The sequence below is a fragment of the Lissotriton helveticus genome, chromosome 6 (assembly GCF_964261635.1).
Source record: "Lissotriton helveticus chromosome 6, aLisHel1.1, whole genome shotgun sequence".
NCBI classification, from domain to species: domain Eukaryota; kingdom Metazoa; phylum Chordata; class Amphibia; order Caudata; family Salamandridae; genus Lissotriton; species Lissotriton helveticus.
Genome location: NC_136067.1, coordinates 1824579493 through 1824601867, shown reverse-complemented (window position 1 = coordinate 1824601867; position 22375 = coordinate 1824579493). Strand labels below are relative to the sequence as shown.

Sequence of the window (22375 nt, the reverse complement as noted above, 5' to 3'; positions counted from 1 at the left end):
CAACCTCTTTGGGGATGTCAAGAAAAACTATGGGTTTTCATGCTCATAGATAAAGGCTCCAGTTCCAAATAGTCTATACTGGGAAAACATCTCACAAACTTTGGGCTCACCATTTTCAACCATTGACTTCCTTTGACCAGCCTCTTTCAGCCTGTGGCGTGACCATAGCCAATCACGTCTTGTGTCAGCTCAGAGGAGTATTCATCTCTTTACTAAGCTGTAGGCTGTCTGGGTGTATCCTTCCATCTTAATATGAATTCTTACTTTGAACTGCATGACAGATTACGTTGCAACTATAAACCTCTTTGCTCGCTCCTGCTGGATCCCTCATACGTGCTTGACTCTATTCCTACTCTCTGTTCTCTCTTGCGCCTCCCTCCTTACCTGGTGCTCCCCTCATTCTCGCTGTCGCTATCCTCTTGTATCTCTCCCGCCCCTCCCTCTTTTCCCTGTGCATTCATTGTTGCCCTCCTCTATCACCCGCTCGTATGTCCCCCCCTTTTTACCCTGTGTGCTCGTCACCCCCCAACTGTCGCCTGTATTTTAGGTCGAGACTAGGATGTCTGCAAGATCTCTGTAGTAAACAGTATATGGAGGGTGGTCCCGCCGGCTGCTTGCCATTAGTTCACTCTGGCGTTGCTCTGCTTAGCTGGCTCATTATTGGCTGACGATCAGATATTTCACTTTGTTTTGTGGGAAGTAGCACCGACCAACTACAGTTTAGTTACACTGTAGGTCGGTATCTCTTTCGTTTTGGGACTACTTCATCTTCTCAGTGTCCCCGGCCTCGGAAACAAATGCTTGCAGTGTTGGAGAGGAAACATCCTTCTGTTTCACACCAGGAAACAACCTTCAGTTTGACGCCAGTTTGCTCAAGTGATGTGTTCGTAAGAAATGCTACTTGCATTGCGAGGGACACTCAGGCTGAATCAGCAGCAGAGGGGGTGTGGTTATCCATATTGTTAGAAGGTGGTTCTGACACTATGGGCCGCCCGGATTTTTCAATTTTTGACCACCTAATTGTTGAGTTTTTACTGTGGGGGAGCCTCATAATCTGGGACTCACCCACAGTGAACTCATAATGAAGGAGACTGCATGGAGATTTTACTGGTGTACCCCTGGCTTGACTAGGCCGCTGCGCAACAGCTGGAGTATGGGACACCGTGCTGGTTACATGCAGACACTGGTGTACATGCGTGTGCACACGTGTAGGAGCTGCGCTGGGGAGATTCCTAGCGGGAGCAGTCCAGGAGCAGCTACAGAGTGAATGGTGTGGCAGGACTTAGGCAGAATTGGGTGGTGACATGGAATAGGCTTTATACACTGGAAAGGAACATGCCAGGGAAAGTCAGTGTGTCTTACTGTGTTTTCACTTCATTATTTCCCTATGGGGATGTGGGGCCCATGGCTAAAATGACTTCCACAAAGCCTACAGATTCCAGACACGCACTAATGTCCAGTGTAGCAGATGTGAAAATTAGTATTCTGCAGAGTCCAAAGTCATATTTGTACTGCCTTTGGGTCATCCGGAAATGTCATATTTCTCTGAGTCCATGGCTGGGGTCTGGCCATGGCAGGTTAGATTATTGACCCTTCCTCCCAGAGCGAAGATCTTCCCTCCAAGGAGAAAAGATAGGTGGAGCTAAAAGCCACTCCATCAACTGCTGTCGCTGGGTGCCAGGCATCAGTTGGCACCACGTGAAAGCAGTGAGGGGAGAAGCAGTTGGGTTTCAGAGGCCATGTGCCCAGAGACACTGGACGACGCCATTTTGAACAAACCCAGAGGCTGGAAAAGGAGGGGGAGCAGGGGCAGGGGCAGGGAAATGAGGTGTCGCTGTTTGATAGGACACACAGAGACTTCCTGCCAGCCCCCTACTCAACTTTTAAAAAGTCCTTGCAAAGGGAGAGAAGCTCTCTCTGGGGTGTGGTCTGCTGAGGTGAAAGGTGCTGGAGCCTGTTGCAATGGGCAGTTGGAAGGAGGACACCCCTGACTGCCCCCCAGGCCCCTAACAGCGCCAGGGGCGCAGAAGAAGAGGCCTCTGCGCAGGGAGAAGAGAGGCGCAGGGAGCAAGTGAAAACCGCTCTCTGTAGAATGCACCCTCTTGGTGACCCGAAGAACGAAGGAGAATGCTCCCAGTGGCTGGGGGACGCCACCAGGAGCGAGAAGATGCACAAATGGGGAAAATCAGACTCCAGGGGGCCGAGATATGCCCCCGAGAAGGTAGGCGACCTTTGACCCCACCTGGGACCAACGACGAAGCGCGTGGGGCTCCGCCACCGGTCACAATCATGCCCCCGGGGTGGGTCAGGTCCCGAGGGCTGGCCCAGGAAGAAGCATGCCGGGGGGTGCCGTTGCAACCCCCGTGAAGAGACCCGAAGGTGGCCAGGAGCCCACCCTGGCCCCCGGTGATGTGAAGGAGGGGGCGGTGGAGCGCCATCGTGCCCCCCCGGTGAAAATTGCCCCCAGAGGGCACCAAGAGCCCACCCTGGCCCCCTGCTGATGCGGGGAGCGCCGGCGCGCACCCTCCCCCCGAAGATGCCCGGGGGCCCGGGACCCCATCCCTGGCCCCGAAGTCATGGGTTGGCCCGGGACCCCATCCCCGGGCCCCAAAGTCAGGCGGAGGTGGGGGAGTGCCGCTGCACTCTCCCAAAGATGTCTGGGGGCCTGGGGGCCCATCCCCGGGCCCCGACGTGAAGGAGAAGGCTGGAGGAGTGCAACCGGGACCGCCGAGTGTGGCGGGCAGACCACAACTGCAGGGCCGGCTCCCGTGGCAGCACGCGAGGGTGCTGGCCGTGCGGGGAGCCGGCGGGGGCAGCCGGGGGTAGGCTCCCCAGGCTGCCCTCCAACGATTGGGCATGCGGGGGTCCTGGAGGGGACTGGGACCCCCAAGAAGAGGAAAAGGAGGTGCCAGTGGCCCGGGTGGGACCGGGTCCCAGAAAATCGGCGGATCGGCCGGGCGTGGGCTACCTGAGCCGAATGACTTACCTGGTGATCTGGGTGAGACCGGGCCCCCCAACGAGGCTGAAGATGCGGCGAAGCAGTCAGCAGGTCAGCGCGGTTCTCACAGCACAACAGCCGTTCATCAAATATTCAAGAAAAGGAGAAAACTCGCCCCATAATGCCTTGCCAGGCATTTGGAAGCCTGCTAATCTGGTGCGTGGTGGCCCCCCAGAGGGGGGGGGGGTGACTCTTAATGATGAAAAGGTGCTGGGAGGAGCTGCTGGAGAAGCGCAGTCTCCCCCCCACCCACAGCATGAAGAGACAAGTCACCCTAGGTGTGCTGGGGATTTGAAAAGAATAACCCCTCCAGGGCTCAACCTGCATTTAACACCTGGGCTGAAACTTTTGTTCTTCAGCTGAGGGTGTTTTGATAATTGCATCAAGGAGGAAAGGGTTGAGTGGGGGATGTCTAGAGAAGGGCATTCCCTGGAGATGACGAGTGTAATTGCACTGAAATGCATTTATTAATGGGTATTTCTTTTCAAGAGATTGATGTTCCATCTGAAGTACTGGTTTAAGGTGATGTCATAAGCAAAGTGGATTTAAGTGGCTAGACACTCCTGCTAGGGTGTCTGACTGTATTTACTTAATCCTGTGATCCTCTGTGATGTCTTTAGGGGCTGTAATTTCACTGTATTTTCAATGATATCCATATGTGATGAGTACTGTCATTCTAAAGTGTGCGTAAACATGTGTTATTGCAGCTGCGCTTAGGTGAAGACCCCAGACTGTTAGCCCTTCAGATGAAGAGGTGAATACTGTATGGTCAGTAGGAGATGCTCAGTCAGGGTCATGTGTCACCAAGGCAGGTGTAGCCTGTTTAATGCTTGTTGAGGTAAAGGGGGAGGGGGGGCGCCACTGGGATAGTGCCAGTGCGCAGGGCCCTCGCTCCAGGTTAAGACCAATTCACTGCATTGGGGGAAAGATGATGTGCGTACATGGGAGTGGTGGTACTAGACCTCAACCCCCCTGCCGGAGGGGTGGAGATGTTATGTAATGTCACAAAGTAATTCCATCAGCTTATGTATATTTGTAAATTGGTGTATAGTATTGAGTGGTGTGTGTGTTTAATAAATGTACTCTTACTTTTATAATGCAAAGTACAGACTGGATAATCAATTATTGAGTGTTGTTTTTGCGCACCTGCAAATGGCGATTACTAGCCCACACCACCTCCCTTGAGTAAGCCTCAGACTGCTCTGCAAAACTACTCACTGAGAGTCAGGTGCTGCCCTAGGGTGTTTGGTTCCCAGTGAAGGACAAATGTGTAATGGTATTTGTGCAGGCCTCACAGATGCTGCCTCGTTTTCCAACATTGGTGTCTAGCGGCAGAAAACATAGTATCCCATTCTGGTGTGCATTTAGTGGCTAGTGTGGGTTGGTGGCAGCTCCCATACAGACCCGCTTTGCTTTGTGGCCATAATCTCACTTGAATTGTTTGCTAAATGTTTTAAAAATAATCGCTTTTAATTTTTTGCACACTTGGAGGCTCGTGCTCTCAAGCCTGTGTATTTTCTCTGGCTGACATTTAAAAACCTTTTAACATATTTGGGGGTCTGATCGACCTACCTGGTCACCTTCTGAGGGTGAGGTGAGCCTTCCCTGCCCCGTTCCACCGCGGCTGGTGTCCCGTTTGAGTGGAGAGCGGGCGGCCATCTTACTGCTAGTCCCGGACCCCGGCTGAACCTGTGGCAGCGGTCTAGCTGGGGGAGGGAGGTCCTTGCATAAATTTAACATGCCTTTCGAACGCGCAGCGGTCGCGCGTGGCGGTCTCGCCTCTGGCACGCCGAAGATAAGCCAAAGGTCAGCCCATCTGCGCCCGTCCGCGCCATGGGCGTGCTGGGCGCAGACCCTGCTGACCGAGTACCTTATGCCCCGGCTACTGCAGTGATCTCCTACACACGGGAGCAGTTGCTATCCCTCAATTCTTTGAGCTGTTCGGGTCCTGCTCGGCTCTTTTGATTTATTTAGCCCCTGCTCTCTGTGTGGCTTTAGCTGTGTTTCAACACTGACAGCGCCATTTTGTCACTCGAGTGCTTTGCATTCTGTTTAGGCGGCTCTTGTCAATGCTCGATCTATGAGCAAGCATGTTGCCGATATTTTTGAATTATTGACTGATGGCTCGTTGGACATTCTGTTTGTGACTGAAACGTGGCTGAATAGTGCCAGTGCGCCGGATGTTGAACTTGCTATCCCCAGAGGTTTTAAGATCTGCAGGAAAGATCGAGCACAGGGAAGAGGGGGGGGGACTGGCAATTGTTTTGAAGGAATCCTGGGTTCTTCATATAGACCCCCCTGACGAGTTAGGAGATGGGGAAGTTTTGAATTTCTCCCTTGTCCTCTCACCCCACTATACCTTAGGTGGCACATTAATTTCCCGGCCGCCGGGGCCCCCCGGTCCTTTTCTTAAGACCCTATCGGAGGTTATGGTGCCTCGTGCTTTGAGGTTTCCGAAATTTCTCCTTTTGGGCGATTTTAATATTCACGCTGAAGCAGCTGAGCTCCCTGATTGTAAATTGTTGTTGGAGTCTTTAAGTTTGGCCCATCTTTTACAATGGGTTACTTTGCCTACGCATTCGGGGGGCCATACATTAGACGTAATCTGCTCTAATTTCCCTCTTGGGGTTGAATCACCATAAGTCCTCACGTGGTCAGATCATCGGCTGATCAGATTTGCATGGTCTGCTGATAAAACTATTCCCACGGCTTTAAAGCCTTGCTGCACTCAGAAGATTAATGTGCACACCCTGTCTTCCTTCCTGAGGGACAGTCGTCCCGTGCTGGGGACGAGCTGGCCAATGCAGTGCAGATCTTTAATTCGTGGGTCTCAGCAGGGGTGGCCTCCTCTTCTAAGGATAACAACAGCCACTCTTACTTTTATAAAGCAAAGTACAGACTGGATAATCAATTATTGAGTGTTATTTTTGCGCACCTGCAAATGGCGATTACTAGCCCACACCACCTCCCTTGAGTAAGCCTCAGACTGCTCTGCAACGCTACCCCTGAGAGTCAGGCGCTGCCCTAGGGTGTTTGGTTCCCAGTGAAGGACAAATGTGTCATGGTATTTGTGCAGGCCTCACAGATACTGCCTCGTCTTCCAACACATATGCTCTCCTCGCTGCCCCTTCCAACCCAGCTAGGAAGCTGTACTGTGAATGGTGACCTGTTTACTGGCCCGAATGGCCACAATTCAAACACACTTGCAACGCCATTACTTACGCAGCTACTTAAAACCCAGAACCGTTTCAGGCAACACGTGTTTTAAAGATGGTCAGATACAAACTACAGTATCACCGTGGGATGTACTCTTGCTACTTGCCATGCTGAGTAACTATAAAACGGGGACACTTGAGTTTTGTGTACAGCTTCAAATCTGCGTTAAATCTGAATTGTGTAGAGAGCAGTTTTTAAACTAGCACTTCTGTTTTCAGCTGATCCTTGTTCACTTTGCACAAGCTTGTGTTTCCAGCTCATTCTCAGTTGTTGCTTGCAAATGAGATCAGCTGAAAACACAAGCGCTTGCAAACTGAAAAAGATCAGCTGTAAACAGGACTCGAGTCGGAGTACCACGCGGGTGGACGGCGTTGCCCTACTTATTTGTTTTTAAAAAATATATATTTATTGATTTTTGCACGTACGCACAGCACAATACAGAGAAAAAATAAACTATTCAAAGGAAAACCAAATGTTCACAGCACAGTATAACACAGTCCCCCTACTTATTTTACTGGGTGGATGCCGTCCCCCCTGCCAAACAGCTGGACTTCACTCTTTAGCCTCTCTGGGACTAGATCGGAGCTCACACCACACTGCTCCCGCGCTGGCTTCTCAGATGCAATCGCATCTAAGTGGTGAGCGAGGGGAGGCAACGAGCCCGATGGTGCAAGCCACCTTTCGTGACGTCACTTCCTGTTGTGACGTCACTTCCGGTGACAGCGTCCCTCCACTTATTTTTTTGGGACTAGTGCCCTGGCTGTAAACACAAGTGCTTGCAAACTGAAAAAGATCAGCTGTAAACACAAGCGCTTGTTTAAAAACTGCTTTCTACACAACTCTGGTTTAATATGTCCTCTCAACTGTATGCCTTGCAGATAGAATGCAAGTAAGTTGGCATATTAACAGATTTGTGAAGAAAGCAGTTTTTAAACAACCGCTTGTGTTTTTGGCCGATCCTCATTTACTTTAGCAGTTTTATAGCGCAAACTCGACCCAAAGGTGTCCAAGCGCTTTACACGAGCATCAGTTCCATTACACAAGGACATATTCATTTTTACATACAGGGAGATTAAGTGATTGGCCGTGTGAGATTCCTGCTCAAATGGGATCCTTTATTTGCTCAAATAATGTAAACGATCATGGCAAAGCAGTGCTCTGGAATAGCTCCAGCTGCACAGGTGCAAGCCATTCGTGCTGAGATAGGATGCCTTACTAATGCCAGAGATGCCTTCCCTGTTCACATTTTACCTCAATTAGCTTTCCCTAAGAGTAGTTCCTTTTTTCCTGCTGTTTCTTTGTTGTTTTCATTTCTATAGTCAGGGTCCCTGGAATTATGCAGCAGTAGAGTGCAAAATTATCCTACAAGAAAAGGAAAAACATGCAGCATAATGCGGCACATTTTAACAGTATTACTTTATTATGTTGTCCTTTTTACACATAACACATGTTAATACTGTCTGGTCAACAATTTGACATCACTAGTACTAGCTAGTTGAACAAACAAATACAGAAATAGGCAACTGAATACCCAGTTAACCTTTGCAAAGGCCCTCCACTGCGTGCAAACACAAGTTGCCATGGTTTTATTAACTTTAGAACTGTTAGAGCAACAAACAATGTTTTTTAATATCTCGAGATTATGCAGCAGATACTATATTTTGTGGCAAATCCATAATTATGTGAAAAAATCTGCAGCCATAGAATCGCATAATTCCAGTGCCTCCTGTGAGCTGAGTTCCCTTTAGGTGTCTGGCTGTGTTCAGATTGTGGAAATATGATTATGTTGGTGCATTCGGATTAAGAGCTATGGAACTGAAGCCAATGTGCCAGTGCTTCATAAAGGTTCAGGCTGCATATCTGATAGCTCTTTAGGTCACCTAAAAAGCACTTGCGCTGTCTCTTCCAGTCATACTGTATTTACGTATAGATTTTAAGCTCCGCCCATCTTTTCAGTTGGCTCCTGTTACTGTCCTTTATAAATGGTGCCTTTTAATTCATAAATATGCTTAGTAGTCCCTCCTTAACTGCTCTTCTCAGCACTCTCCTTGCTTGTGGGTCATGCTGCTCTGCAACACACAATTCCAATGCAACCCATATAATTCCACTACACACCACATACATACACTACATAACAATCAAACAAATGCGAGACCTATTGCATTCCCAATGCTTGTTTCTCACCCAAGCACTCTTTGTTCCCTCCACTCTACTTTCCCTCCCAGCGGCTTCTCATAAAGTTTGCCAGAACAAGGATTTTTTTTTCACAGAAACTAAAGAAGGCTTCACTGACGTCTTCCTTCCCTTTAGTAATCTCCTTTTCAGATTCGGTGTCAAAACAAAGCTGGCTGAGTGACAAGGGTAACTTCATTGTAGTCTTTGCTTTCTTTCTGTATCATAAAAACTAACCAAGGGTTATAGCCAAGGCTCACTTGTTATCCGACCTTTATGTGAAATAGAAACAAAAATAGGACTATTGAAGGCAAGAGAGTCTTCCTTACAGTCTGTTCTTCATAACATTCTGGTTTTAATGTGCTTATGCTGAATGTGTCAGTACAGTAAACCCAGACCTATTGGATTTGCCGACACTTGTTTGCATCGCATTTTATTTCTGACTCATGGCAGGATGAAGTTAATCTCTTATGTTACAAATAAGTGAGCACATCTATATCACCTTCTGTGAATACCGAAAGTCTTAAAATTAGGATTTTTCTCAGTTTAGTAGTAGTAAAGTTGAGAAAAATCCGAATTTTAAGACTTTCAGTATTCACAGAAGGCATTTAGGAGTACTAAAGTTAGGAGTCCTAACTTTATTACTACTAAATTGAGAAAAATCCTAATTTTAAGACTTTCGGATTTCCCAGAAGGCATTTAGGAGTCCTAAAGTTAGGATTGTTCTCAGTTTAGTAGTAGTAAAGTTGAGAAAAATCCTAATTTTAAGACTTTCACTATCCATAGAAGGCATTTAGGAGTACTAAAGTTAGGAGTCCTAACTTTATTACTAGTAAATTGAGAAAAATCCTAATTTTAAGATTTTCGGATTTCCCAGAAGGCATTTAGGAGTCCTAAAGTTAGGAGTCCTATCTTTACTACTACTAAACTGAGAAAAATCCTAATTTTAAGACTTTCGGTATTCACAGAAGGCATTTAGGAGTCCTAAAGTTAGGAGTCCTAACTTTACTACTACTAAATTGAGAAAAATCCAAATTTTAAGACTTTCGGTATTCACAGAAGGCATTTAGGAGTCCTAAAGTTAGGAGTCCTAACTTTACTACTACTAAATTGAGAAAAATCCTAATTTTAAGACTTTCGGTATTCACAGAAGGCATTTAGGAGTCCTAAAGTTAGGAGTCCTAACTTCTGTGAATACCGAAATGAGTAAGTGCCTTCTGTGAATACCAAAATGAGTAAGTGCCTTCTGTGAATACCAAAATGATAGTAAGTTTAGGATTTTGTCTTAAATTAGTTCTGTGAATCTGGCCCATGGTGTATATATACCCAAAAGTAACCCTCAGGGGTTCTACCTTGCTGTGTCATGTCGGCCGAGGATGACGAAAGGGATGACCCTTATACATAGTTATTATGCAGAAGATGGTAATCCTGTGGTGATTCTGAGAATCCTCATGCATAATAAATGTGGCTAGTTTTCTTGGAAAACCACACAATTTTTATGCAGCACCTTAACAAGGTGAAAGGTCAATACCAAGTACAAAGGCAGGGAAAATGTAGGTGAAAACCCAGGCTTATATTGGGGTGCATTACAAATCATTACAGTGACCTTGTAAATACGGCCCCTTTACACGCAACACTCTGCGTGAAAGGGGTGTTCCAAGGGTGTTTCTCTGGGTGCCTCCACGCAACACCCATGGCTTTTACCGCATTTCCAGATTCACAAGAAATCGTAAACCTGGAAATGTGTCAAAATGCATCGCCTCTCCAGCATGGGGAGGTGCAACGAGGAGAAATGTTTTCATTTCTGCTCGGGTTTTCCTCTTTCTATGCGTGCTGCATTCTGCAGCACACATAGAAAGATGAAATCACCTCTTCCGATTGTTTTTGTGCAGGAAGATGTGCCTTCCTACACAAAAACAATCATCCCCACAATGCAGGCACTCTTGCACTATGGTGCAAGGGTGCCTGTGTCGGTGCATGGCAGCCCATTGTGTGCCAGCGCAGGGGAGACAAAGGGACCTGTCATATCATTGTAGATATGACGTATCCCTTTGCTTCCAAAGTAACGCAGCGCAGCACAGCCAAATGGCTTGCGGCACCGTGCTGCGTTACTTTGTTGAAAATAAGGCCCTGGGTGTGTTTTTGACATGCCTTCCATTAGCCCCTTAGGTACTTCCCTTTTCAGAAGTCTCGAACACCCTAAGTGAACTGCTCTCTTTATTCATAGCCTCAACTCCTAACTATGTCTCTGGAGCCAAAAATTGGTTCCTTAGGTTTTAGATTTCCTCTTGAAGCTTAGGCTGAATTAATGATACGTTAGTAAGATATATCCCACTCAGTCTGATGGGTTTATAGGAAGAGAGTATTAAGAACTAGACAAAAGGATCGCTTTGAATACCAGCAGAGATTTAAACTAACGTGGGCATTACGCCACGTTGGCCCACTTTTATACTAAAGTCTGAGGGATCATTTTGACGCAAAAGTATTTAGAGAAAGGTATCCGTTTCAAATATGGAAGACAGATAGCTAGGGTTAGGAGGAGAAATGTGTAATGTGTGAAATGAGTATCCGCTGAAATGTAAAGAGAATAACGGGAACACTATTTTTCGGAAAGACTACTTTTACTATCAGCATGTCCTTGTTATGATAATAAAAAGTAACCAAGGCAAATCACTATCATAATTCATGATCTATCACAACAGTACTAGAACTAGAGTTTAGTGGACTTGAATATTTAGATTCTAATAGCAAAAGCATTGCAGACAATTGCTACAGAATTCAATTGTTGCAGAATTCAAAAGTTCCCCATAGTGACCCATAAAAACTATTTCTCAATTTGGCCATATGTACTTACAGCTCAGCAATGGGATATAAACACTTGTGCTACATGTTTTAAAGTTATCTATCATTGGTAGAATAGAGGGCCCTGCAGTGGATTCCTATATTGTAAGAAATACTGTTTCTCATGTGCTATATTGTGAAATGGTGCATTGTCGAAGATTCATCCATTTTGTCATGCCTGTTTGAGTTCTTCCATAATCTGGCATTTTTGGGATTTATTTCGTTTTCTGAGTAGTACACAAGTGGTTGATTTGCAACAGTATGATAACATTTTTGTATATGTGAAGGGAGGCTTTGTCTCGGTCGCCTTAGGAAAGGGATGTTTCAGTTTGTTTATGACCCAGTAGCAATAAGTGTTTGCTTGTAGGTACAGAGAGTGTCAGCCACATTTTGTTGCTTTTTCTAGATGATTACAATTTGTTATATATACTAAGGAAGAAATTAGGAGGAGGGGGAATCTGCAAGACTAGCTGGATTGCAGATGTGAACTCAAAGGATTTGAGAAATTGCAGGTCAATTGTTGCTACCCTGGTGGAGACCGTCCCTATGACTGCTTATTATTCATGGAGTACTGACAACATTGCCCCTTCCTGTGAAGTGCCATTGTTTCTTGCACATAATAATTATGAGAAATAGCTGACCTACAAACTCACTTTTAACACTTAACTAAAACCTTTGTGTTAAACAGTTGGCTAGGAAGTTAAGAAGGAATAAAATAATTCAGAATAGAAGTCCAGCCTCTTTCACTTATTTCAGAGTTGGGGTGTGGGGTGGTGGTGCTGACTCTGAAAAGAAGGCTGATGGTTGGGGTCGAAAGAGAGACCTCCACACTTCCAAAATGCAGAAGGTTTTCTTGCGCCAAGAATCTGCCAAACATCAAGCATAACTCTCTGATACGAGACATCCTTGCATACTGTATACCATGAGGATGTCTGACTCCATTCGGGGGACAACAGCTACATGAAATAAAACTAACAAGAAGTATTGCACAGAATCTTTTTACAGGAGGATCTAGATTCTGTTTAGTTGAAGCAATATTTAGCCTTTGGGTAAACACAGAGTCTAGTGAGGCATTAGTGCCAGAGAGAGAGTATTACTTGGTACCTTAAAACTCACCACATATACACTCAGCCCTCTTTCTCGCGAAAAGGACAGAGATCACAACTGTTGTTGAGCATACCCCTTGCTGCTAATATAACTCTAGTAAATCTCCTTTTATACACAGAGGACACGGACAACAGGACATCAAATACCTTTTGAAAGCTGAATTAGAACATCATGAGTCAAGTCACCGAATCACTATGGAGTCACAATTAAGAATTTAAGCAATTAAACATGGTGACTTAAACGTTCTTGTGCTGAATTGAAATTGGACCGCAAGCATTAGATCAAAAAATGACTTCAGTGTCAACCTATCAAATTTATAAAGGTTTACCCAATGTAGGAGAGCGGAGGGATACGCAGAAAAAGTTAAAAAGTCACAGCATAATGGAAATCACAGCTCTTGACTAATGAAAATGCTGGGAGCAACAGCTACCCCTTACAGTCACTAGATGGAAAGAACTAGAAAGCTGCAGGAAAGATGATCCATATCAGAGGCTTTGGTGTACATTTGTACTGTCAGATTCTGCAAGCATCAGTAATTGATGAAAAAATGATAGATCAGGTGCATTGGGGGAGCCTTGAGAGAGGACAAACTAGTATCTACTAAGAAATAAAATGATCTGCACTCCTAATCTAACAAGGACTGATAAAGCCGATAGTCTTGACTTTGGATAGTTCATACCCACTAGCATGAAGAAACCCAACATCCACGCACATACACAATTGGCACAGATCATCATATACGCTTATATGCAGACTGACCAACATAATGACATCCATGCAGACACAAACGCACCTACCCATATGAACACATGCTACTAACCAAACAGGCACCCATTAGGATAGATTTAAAGGAAATTAAGCTTGCAGACCATCTGGCTTGTAATCGCCCATGTATTATGCTGGTTGCTTCAATAACACTAATTGGTATGATAATACCACGTCAAAGCAAATAGATGTGACTGGATAGTAGAAATGAAAAAACATAGGGGATTTGCAAGGGGTCTTATGAATGGAATGATATTACTCAAAACAAAATGGAAGTTGGTGTCTAGTGAGTGAGTAGGAAGCAGAAGAGAAAAACCAGGTACCAGGAAAGGAAAGAAAACAAGGGAGCTTGAGTGGGGCGAGGTATAGTCAAGGAACGAGTGCAAACAGCATGAAGAATTGTGGACTGATGGGTCCTTAAGAAATATTGTTTACTGTTAGAGAGATACCAATGAGAACTAGAAACACATATACGGTGGTCAACACAGAAAGGCTAACATGCACCTTAGAGGCACACATACAGTCAGGAACAACACAGATACCATCAGACAGCACACAGAGCCACGCAGAGTGGCAGACAGATAAACGGACAGACAGACATAGAGATGGAGAGATGCATGGATATTAGAGGAATTGAAGCAAGCTTCCTCTCCACCTATTGTTTAACCTTTTGCCTCTCTTTGGAGAAATCACTTCTACTGGGTGACTAAACACTATAGAGTGCATGGCCATCCATTCCTTGCCCTCTTTGAAATAATCATTTGTTAGTAACAATTCATTGCTATGTGTATGTCCCTTCTATTCCATTCCTGAGCCCTGCTTTATTCATAAATATGCAACACCAGTTAATGAATTAATGCTAAAAGACAACACAAGTAGCTGTGTTGGTTCAATTGAAGTAAACGATTTGAAGTAAAGGATGACTACAGCTCTTAGAATGCATTGATTTGTTAAATAAAAGCAAGTGCCAAAACGATAATGCTCGCCGTGTGTTGAGCAAGCTTTCAAACAAATTAGTTCGCATTTTACAACATGTTGGAACACCGCAAATATGCTGCATACATACTTAAGAATTTCAATCGTAGGCCATCAAAATGCAGCTGTGGCAGCTACTTCAATGAGGACCCATGTCATATCCACTCTCATCTCTCTACAGTGGCTCCCAATGGACAGAAGACCTTCATTAAAAGCAATTTGCAAAGCTTCTGAGAAATCCACCTGATTGGATCATTCTTCCTTCAACAAAAGCTCCTTATTTAGCCTCAAGATAGAGCTTTGCATTCAAGACTCACCACATTCAAAAATAGTCAAAATGGGGTGGAAAGAATTACCCCATCCTTGCCTGCTGAATAAGGAGAATTCAGTACCATCTTTAACTCCAGAAGCATAAAAAATGGCTCTACACAACATTATAAGCACATATAAATAGTTTGCACCAGGAAAATAAATGAATTACGTTGATATGTGCAGCTATCCTCACGCTCTCCCCAACACTACATGCTTAAGCAGCATGATGTTCGCTGCCCCACATCTGGAGCATATATCTGAACCTCACGCACCTCAACCAACATCTCCCACATAGGTCATTTTATAGTGACAGTGCTTGTGTCCACACCCTTAGAAAAGGGCATCCCGATACTGATGCATATCACGGGCCTTCGCATCCTCATGAGGTGTATGAATCGCTAAACAAATGTGACAATAAAGTATCAAACCACACATTTTTTTGTGTTTCCATATAATATATACTGCTCCCAACATCCACAGGCCCTCAACCCGATAAGGAACGCAGCACTCGCGGGGGTGGTTTTCAATCCGTTTTTAATAGAAAACCCTCAGCACATCAAGACGGGTTTCAGCATTGGCTTTCGTCAGCTGTTGCACAAAAGGCACGGCGGCCATTAGTATTTTATACCCATTAAGCATGGAACGTATCATAGACATCAACAAAGGACTTGCATGCAATCGCAAAATGTGCCGCCATATTGAAACGTGCAATTTACAATAACGATAGATATCGTTATCAAGATAAGTTAAGCATATGTTATACACGTGAATCCTTGTAATAGTCATAAATCACCCTATATATATATATATAGGTATCTAAGTAATACAGCCCTGTATGGGCATAGCTATGCTTGTGCGTCCCTGATGATGCCTCCTCGTTTTAATCATGCCCTATATGGGCCTAAACCAATTCTTTCGTCTCAGTTTTTTTATAAATTCTATTTCATATTTCAACGATCTCAGATGCAGTGTTTCATTTCATACAGTTTTTTCAAAAGTCAATTTCATCTTGTATATATACAAGAGATTCTAAAATGTCATACAGTATCATTAAGGACGGAGGGAAGGAAAAAGGGGGGAGGGGCGGCTGAAATATCTCTCATCCTAAATGTACCGCCAATTCTTCATGGACATTGAGTCCATTGGGCATTTTACTCTGAAGGTCTATAATATAACGCAATTCTAATCGCCTTAATTTCTGTAGTCGGTCCCCCCCTCTGATGTTAGCAGGAACACTATCTAGGCAGATATAAGACAATAGGTCCCTATTGCGATTATGGGCCTTATCAAAGTGTCTTGCTATGGGGTAGGCTTCATCAACATTCTTGATGGCTCGCATATGTTCTAATATGCGTACCTTTACCGGATGGGTCGTGCTGCCAATATATCTAAGCCCACAAGGATACATTAAACAATAGACAGCATAAGGTGTAGAACATGTCAAGAATTTTTGTATGCGTCTGGGTGTCAGTACCCCCGGTACCTTATAAGTTAAAGTGCGCTTGCTGTATTTACAAGCCTTGCACCGGCCACAGGGATAGAATCCATTTAGTTGTTTCAGAGTGGGTTGAACCGAATTTCCCTCATGATGGCTTCTCACTAGGTGGTCCTTAAGTGCCCTTGCTTTCCTAAAAGTGACTAAGGGGTTAGTAGGTAGATCTTTCTTTATAATTGTTATTAGATTAGGCTTTATTTCGATATAGTACATATCTTAAAAAGTAGTACATATACATAAAAACAATAAAAGCCATGCATAGATAATAGACATGCAATTCATATTGCAGATGGCATGAGTAATTTACATAGAAACAGTCTAAAATACATATTAAACAAGATACAAAAGCCTAGTAGATCTAATGCGCCATGCCCAACCTAGAAATTTCGCCAATCCACATGCGAAGAGGGGCCGCGGGTCCGTTTTTAAAATTCGTAAGGCCTCCTTATGGGATCTAGTCCCAAGCTCTCTGCAGAGTGGCTTCAACCATCTGTGGCGAGGAACTACATAGGCCGGGCATTCAAACAATAGGTGGGGAACTGACTCTATCCTGTTCACACAGAAGGGGCAGAAGGGAGTTGTCTGTGCCGGGACCTTCCAGCTGGAAGTTAGTTTCCCTACTGGAAGTAAGCCTACCCTAAATTTTAAGTATAGAGCCCTGTCCCAGGATTTTAGAATAATATCCAGATACGGCTCGTAGAAGTGCACCTCCTTAACCAAAAGGTATTCCACAGTGGTCTTACACAAATTAGCATTACTATTTCTGCCATCAATCACCCAACTCCAGTATAATTTCTTCAGAGTTGACTTGGGCGGGGCAGTTCTAGTAATCCAAGCGTCTTCAAGGCCCAGGTCTATAAGAAGGCACTTGACTTCCCTTAACCAGCGAACCTTGGACCAGCCGGGCATTAATAGGACCTCTTTTAAACCTTCTGCATAACTGGACATTTCTGGGACTCTCCAAATACGGGCCCACAAAAGAAGGGGACGCAGCCTCGCCTGGTCGCTAATGGGGCGGGTACCCATATCTAAAAGAAGTGGAAGAGTTGGTGTACTGTAGGGGAGGCCCATTAAGTCCTTATGGAATTTGTTTTCGGAGCAAGACAACTGGTCCACATTTTGTACACCCCAGAGTTCTGCCCCATAAAGAGCTGCACTAACGCCTCTTGCCCTGTAGATGTCAAGTACCGGTGCAATGGGTTTAAGGGATGAGGCGCGCTGTTCGTTAAGGAGGGCCCCCACCACCCTCTTGTGGGTCAGCAGCATCTTTTGGTGATGACATTTCCAACTCATAGAGTTGCAGAGACGAATGCCGAGGTAATTGAACTCCTTGACCCTCTCGAGTGGAACTGATTCTAGGGTAGGTGGTTTGACGGTCTTCTTCGGGGGATTTAAGACCAGGAACTTAGTCTTCTCTGTGTTTATAACTAGTCCCCTTGAGTCACAAAAGGTCTTAAAACTAGTTAGAAGACTCTGCAGGCCCGCTGGAGTTTTGGAGATCAGGAGGGTATCGTCTGCAAATAGGAGGGTAGGTATTCTTCTGCCAGCCAGGGATGGTGCGTCTGCTGGATGTTGCAGCAAGTGCTCCACCACTCCGTTAACATACAATGAAAACAGAGTGGGGGCTAGCACACATCCCTGGCGGACACCTCTATTTACAGGAATTCGTGATGTTTTTTGTCCCTGGTTACCCCACCTGATCTGTGCAAAGTTATCTGCATGTAACTTTCTCAGCATGTTTAATAAGTATGGGGGGATACCCAGTGCATCAAGTACACTCCAAAGTTGACTACGTGGGACCAGGTCAAAGGCAGTCCATAGATCTATAAATGCAAGATACAGGCTGCCTTTGCCCAGTACAACCACTTTCCAAAAAAGCATCATTAACCGGAATGATTGCTCAATAGTCCCCATACCAGATCTGAAGCCAGCCTGGAAGTCTGAAAGAATTTGCTTCTCCTCTACCCACTGCAAGACCCTTCCTAAAACCACCCTACCTGCCACCTTCTGTGTGGAATCCAAGAGGCTTATAGGGCGATAATTAGCAGGGTCGTCCCGACTCCCTTTCTTGAAGATTGGGACGACCTCTGCGCCCTTCCATGAATCCGGGAGAGCCGCACCAGCCAAACCAGCATTCAGTAAGGAAGAAATGAGTCTACCCCACTCATCTGGATTAATGCGGAGCAAGTCTCCTGGGAGGCAATCAGGGCCCGCTGCCTTATTGGGGACGAGGCACTTAATCGCCCCCACCACTTCCTTGGGTGTAAACAGGAATTCCTCATTAAGCTCAGTGCAATCTGTGGGGTACTGTTCCATCAGGGTAACCTCAGTACCCGGAGCCATTGTGTAGAGCTGGGAGAAGTGGTCAAACCACACGCCCTCCGCTATATTGCATGTTATAAGCGAGTCCACGGGTTTGTCCCTAGCTCTTATTATGTCCCAAAATCCCTTTGAGTCCTTCCTTGAGCTAGCCACCTTTAGGTCATACCAAAACTGGTTCTCGTGCTCGGCCTTGGCCTTAGATAAAGCCCTTCTATAATTGGTCCTTGCAATGCTAATCAGGCCACCATCCTTGGCTTTCACCGCCTTGATTAGCTCCCTTTTGGCAACACGACAGGCAGAGGAGTACCAGCCCACATTGCCCATGGGACCACCTCTTACGTTGCCCCTTATGCCTACAGAACGAACTAAGAACAGTTCACTTAAGGCGTTGGTGGCTTCGGCAAACAAAGCGGGAACCTCATGCATGCTAAGTACAAGGGAGTCTAAACGGGGCACGATATTAGACATTATGGATTTTACTTCCAGGATCTTCCCCTCGTTGGCAGCAATGGTGTTCCATTTCAGGCGCCTGCCACAGTTAGAAGGGCATACTTTGTGCGTTGTTTTCCATGCATGTGGAGTTGGAGCTGAGGTCGCTCCCGTCCAAAAAGGGGACAGGGACAAAGATAGAGGATTGTGGTCGCTGTCAGTGGACGGTAAAACCACCATGTCTATCAAATGAGCCCAGAGTCTATAGTTCAAAAGAATAAAGTCAATTCGCGAGGAATGGCCTACTCTATTAAACGTATGTGCCCCGGTAGGATCTGAGTTTGATCTGCCGTTGGTTGCCCTAAGGCCATGTTCCAGGCAAAGGGCATTAAGATCAATGGCACTTTGTTCCAACTTCTAATTGGGGACAGAGTGAGGGGGGGGGATACCTCTCCTAGCATCGTCCTCCCTTGTACCCAATATATCCTCCCTAGCAAGGGGTTCAAATGTGCAATTGAAGTCCCCAGCCAGTATGACAAGGGAGTCAGCACCACTAGATCTAAGTTCCTCGTCGATGCCCGTGAGGGACAGTGTGGATGTACCACCCCTTGTTCCTCTGACATAGATGTTAAAGACTTCAAGCTTCCTCCCCCCGCGTGGCCCTCTGACTGAGATTCTCTGCAGATCTGGTGATTTGGTGGCTATAGACCTGATGGAGAAACCCAGGGAAACACTAATCCAAATTAGTAGACCGCCAGAGGGGCGGCCCTTCCCTCCAGGCGATTGTAATGCAGACACAAAGTAGGTGGTATAACCCACCTTGTGGCGTGGTTCCAAGCACCAAGTTTCTTGGAACAAGCAAATCCCGAAGGATTCAACAAATGAGTTCCATTCAGGTATGTCAATATTCCGTGCAAGACCCGCTATATTCCAACTGACCACCTTCAAGGCTACACCACCAGCACCTCCCTGCCCTAGCACAAGTTCGCTCGCAAGGAGGTCATGCACAGTGCTAGGGGCCTCATCCGGGATCAAAGATAAAGCTTCCCCCCCAGGAACCTCCAAGGGGGACCGAACAAGCTCCCCCCACGCGATTAACGTCAGTGGCGAGTTATAACTGTTACTAGGAGGCCCTTCATTTGAAATAACTACATCCGGTAGTGGTGGCACCGGAAAAATCAACGCGTCTTGGGGCAATCTACATGCTTCATACACCTCCCTTTGTAAGGCATTTCCCATCACTCCCTGTTCAGATGGTACTATCAGGCATGTCTTATCTCGTGGGTACTTAGGGACTGCATCAATATCTAAACAGTTGACAGCTCCCCCCCCTGTAGTCATTTCTATACTATCTGCTAGATTACTTTCTTCTGGGTTACATGTAATCAACATAGGCACAGTGCAAAAGGTAGAAGATGTACCATTGGAGCTAATTGTGCAACCTATCTTTGGGGTGAGTCAATCTACTTCTTCTAGGCAACTAAACCTGTTGTAAGTTGGTGCCCCATTCCACCAGCTGTGGTTGCCCTGCCAGCCATCTCCTACCCCTCCCCGAACATGGTGTCTAGCCATTGGCCAGTTCCCCCATGATTAAAACGCGTCTCCGGGGGATAGAAGAAAGTGAGTGGTCTAGCTTCAATAGGTGAGTTCCCGCCATAGGTGTTCCAGGAGCATATGTGGTGTACCGTGTTTGGTTCTTCAAAAGAGACAACAATACAATCACCTGGGATGGATTTATATGAGGGGCCTATCCATGGCACCCTTCGCACCATTAAGATTTTGCTCCTCAAATGATTGGGTAACAGCCTGTTTTCATCCAGTCAGTGAGTTACTTTATTCCTCAGTGACCGAAAGTTTTCCTGATAGTGGTTGCCTATTTCCGGTACCTCTGTTAACACTACTACGTACGGCCTGGCATCTGGTGGGAGATCTATAAAACCCCCCCTGATGTTTCTCTATTGTTTGGATCCCCTGTTGGTTAGATTGGTGAGCCTTAGGTTCTTTGACCCTCAGGGCAGCAGTATCTTTATGGGTTGGTACAGATTGTGCAGGCAATTGATTAGATACCTTCACTTTTGGGTTATTAACATTGGCTTCATGAGCCTTGGATCGGGGTTTGGGTGTGGGTTTTACTAGCGGTAATGTTGGGGAAATAACAGTAGGTGCTGGTGTAGTTTTATCAACAACAGTTGTACTATTTGGTTGATTTCCCACTATACTAATGCTTGCTAAAGTTATAATACTCTTTTCCGCTTCAATCAACTGGTTTTCTATACGTGATAATCTGAATTCCAGAGGGGTTAAGAGTTTTTTTAGCGTTTCCCATACAATTTTCAAAAATTCCTCATTTCTTCCCTCTACCTCACACACGGTCGCCCCACCATTCACAGCTCCTAATAGGGAATATTGCTCCCCATCTACTGCATCCAAATTAGCCTCATCAGCATTCAAACAGTTTTTTTCAACAATTGGGGACGCCTGGGAGAACATACCACTCCCACCTCCTGCGATAGGCTTCCCACCATTAAAATACTGGGCCTTTGCTACTTTAGCCTTTTTCCTAGTGTAGGCAGATGTAATATTACGTTTCCTTTTTTGGTTTACACCCTCTTTACTATCACACAAATTACTCCCACACGCCCCATTTCCCTTAGGAATTATCTCTGAGGATGCCCCCGGTACCGGATCCACCGCATCCAAAGATAGGTTGGTGGATGGATGGAGTAACCCTGGATTAGGGGCTGGCATGGGGGGGGGGGTTATGTCCAAAGTATGATGCACATCCGCCAGTGTTATAATTGGTACTGGGGCAGTCAAGCGCTCAGGGGTTTTAGCAGATGCTATGTGACCTAAAGATGATTTCTTGGCCATTGTAAGATCCTGGGACAGTCTTCTTGCTGCTTCTAAGTCCATGGAAACTCTCTGTTGCATTTTGTTGATCTCTACATCGATGGCAGTGTTAGTCCTGGTTATAAAGTCGTCAAGAGTCTCGTTTAACTGTTTCCCCCCTTTGGCAGCCCTGCTTCTACTTTCTCGCGTGGACATTATTCCTGGGTTCCCTCCAAGGGACTTGTAGGCACAAAACAATGATAGTGGTACAGAACTGACAGCCAAGAGGGATGGCCCGGTCCGGTCTTACTCGGTCTCTAGCGGGCTACAACGGGCCCGCTCTTGGCCCGGTCTTCGCCCGGTCGCTCCCACGCGCTCCCGCACTACGGCCACCTGGAACTAATATGTACACGCTGGGGGCGGGGCAAGCAGGGAGAGCGGTCCAGGTGATGCCGGTCAGCTGAGCAGGGACTCCTGGGAATTGGAGTCCCTGTAGCGCCACTCGCAGCCCTGCCTTAGCCCACACACACCCCAGCAGACCTCAGTGCCAAGAGCAAGTCCGTGGGTGCAAAAGGTCCTCCTCGACGAAGCGGGACCCGCGCAGCGGGTCCGGCAAGCAGTGGCGTTTAATCCTGGAAAACGGGCTCTCAGCGTCCTCGCAGGCAAGGTCAGTGAACAGAAGATTCCCACAAGGGGCTGAGGCGGGGTAGTTTTAAGTGGATCAAGTACGCTGGGGGCGGGGCAAGCAGGGAGAGCGGTCCAGGTGATGCCGGTCAGCTGAGCAGGAACTCCTGGGAATTGGAGTCCCTGTAGCGCCACTCGCAGCCCTGCCTTAGCCCACACACACCCCAGCAGACCTCAGTGCCAAGAGCAAGTCCGTGGGTGCAAAAGGTCCTCCTCGACGAAGCGGGACC

General features: G+C 46.2%; 1 protein-coding gene across 2 annotated transcripts in view; it reads right to left on the bottom strand.

Moving 5' to 3' along the window:
* Positions 1-22375, bottom strand: part of SYT14 (synaptotagmin 14) — a 761278-nt gene that overhangs the window by 498793 nt on the left and 240110 nt on the right. The window lies entirely within an intron of this gene.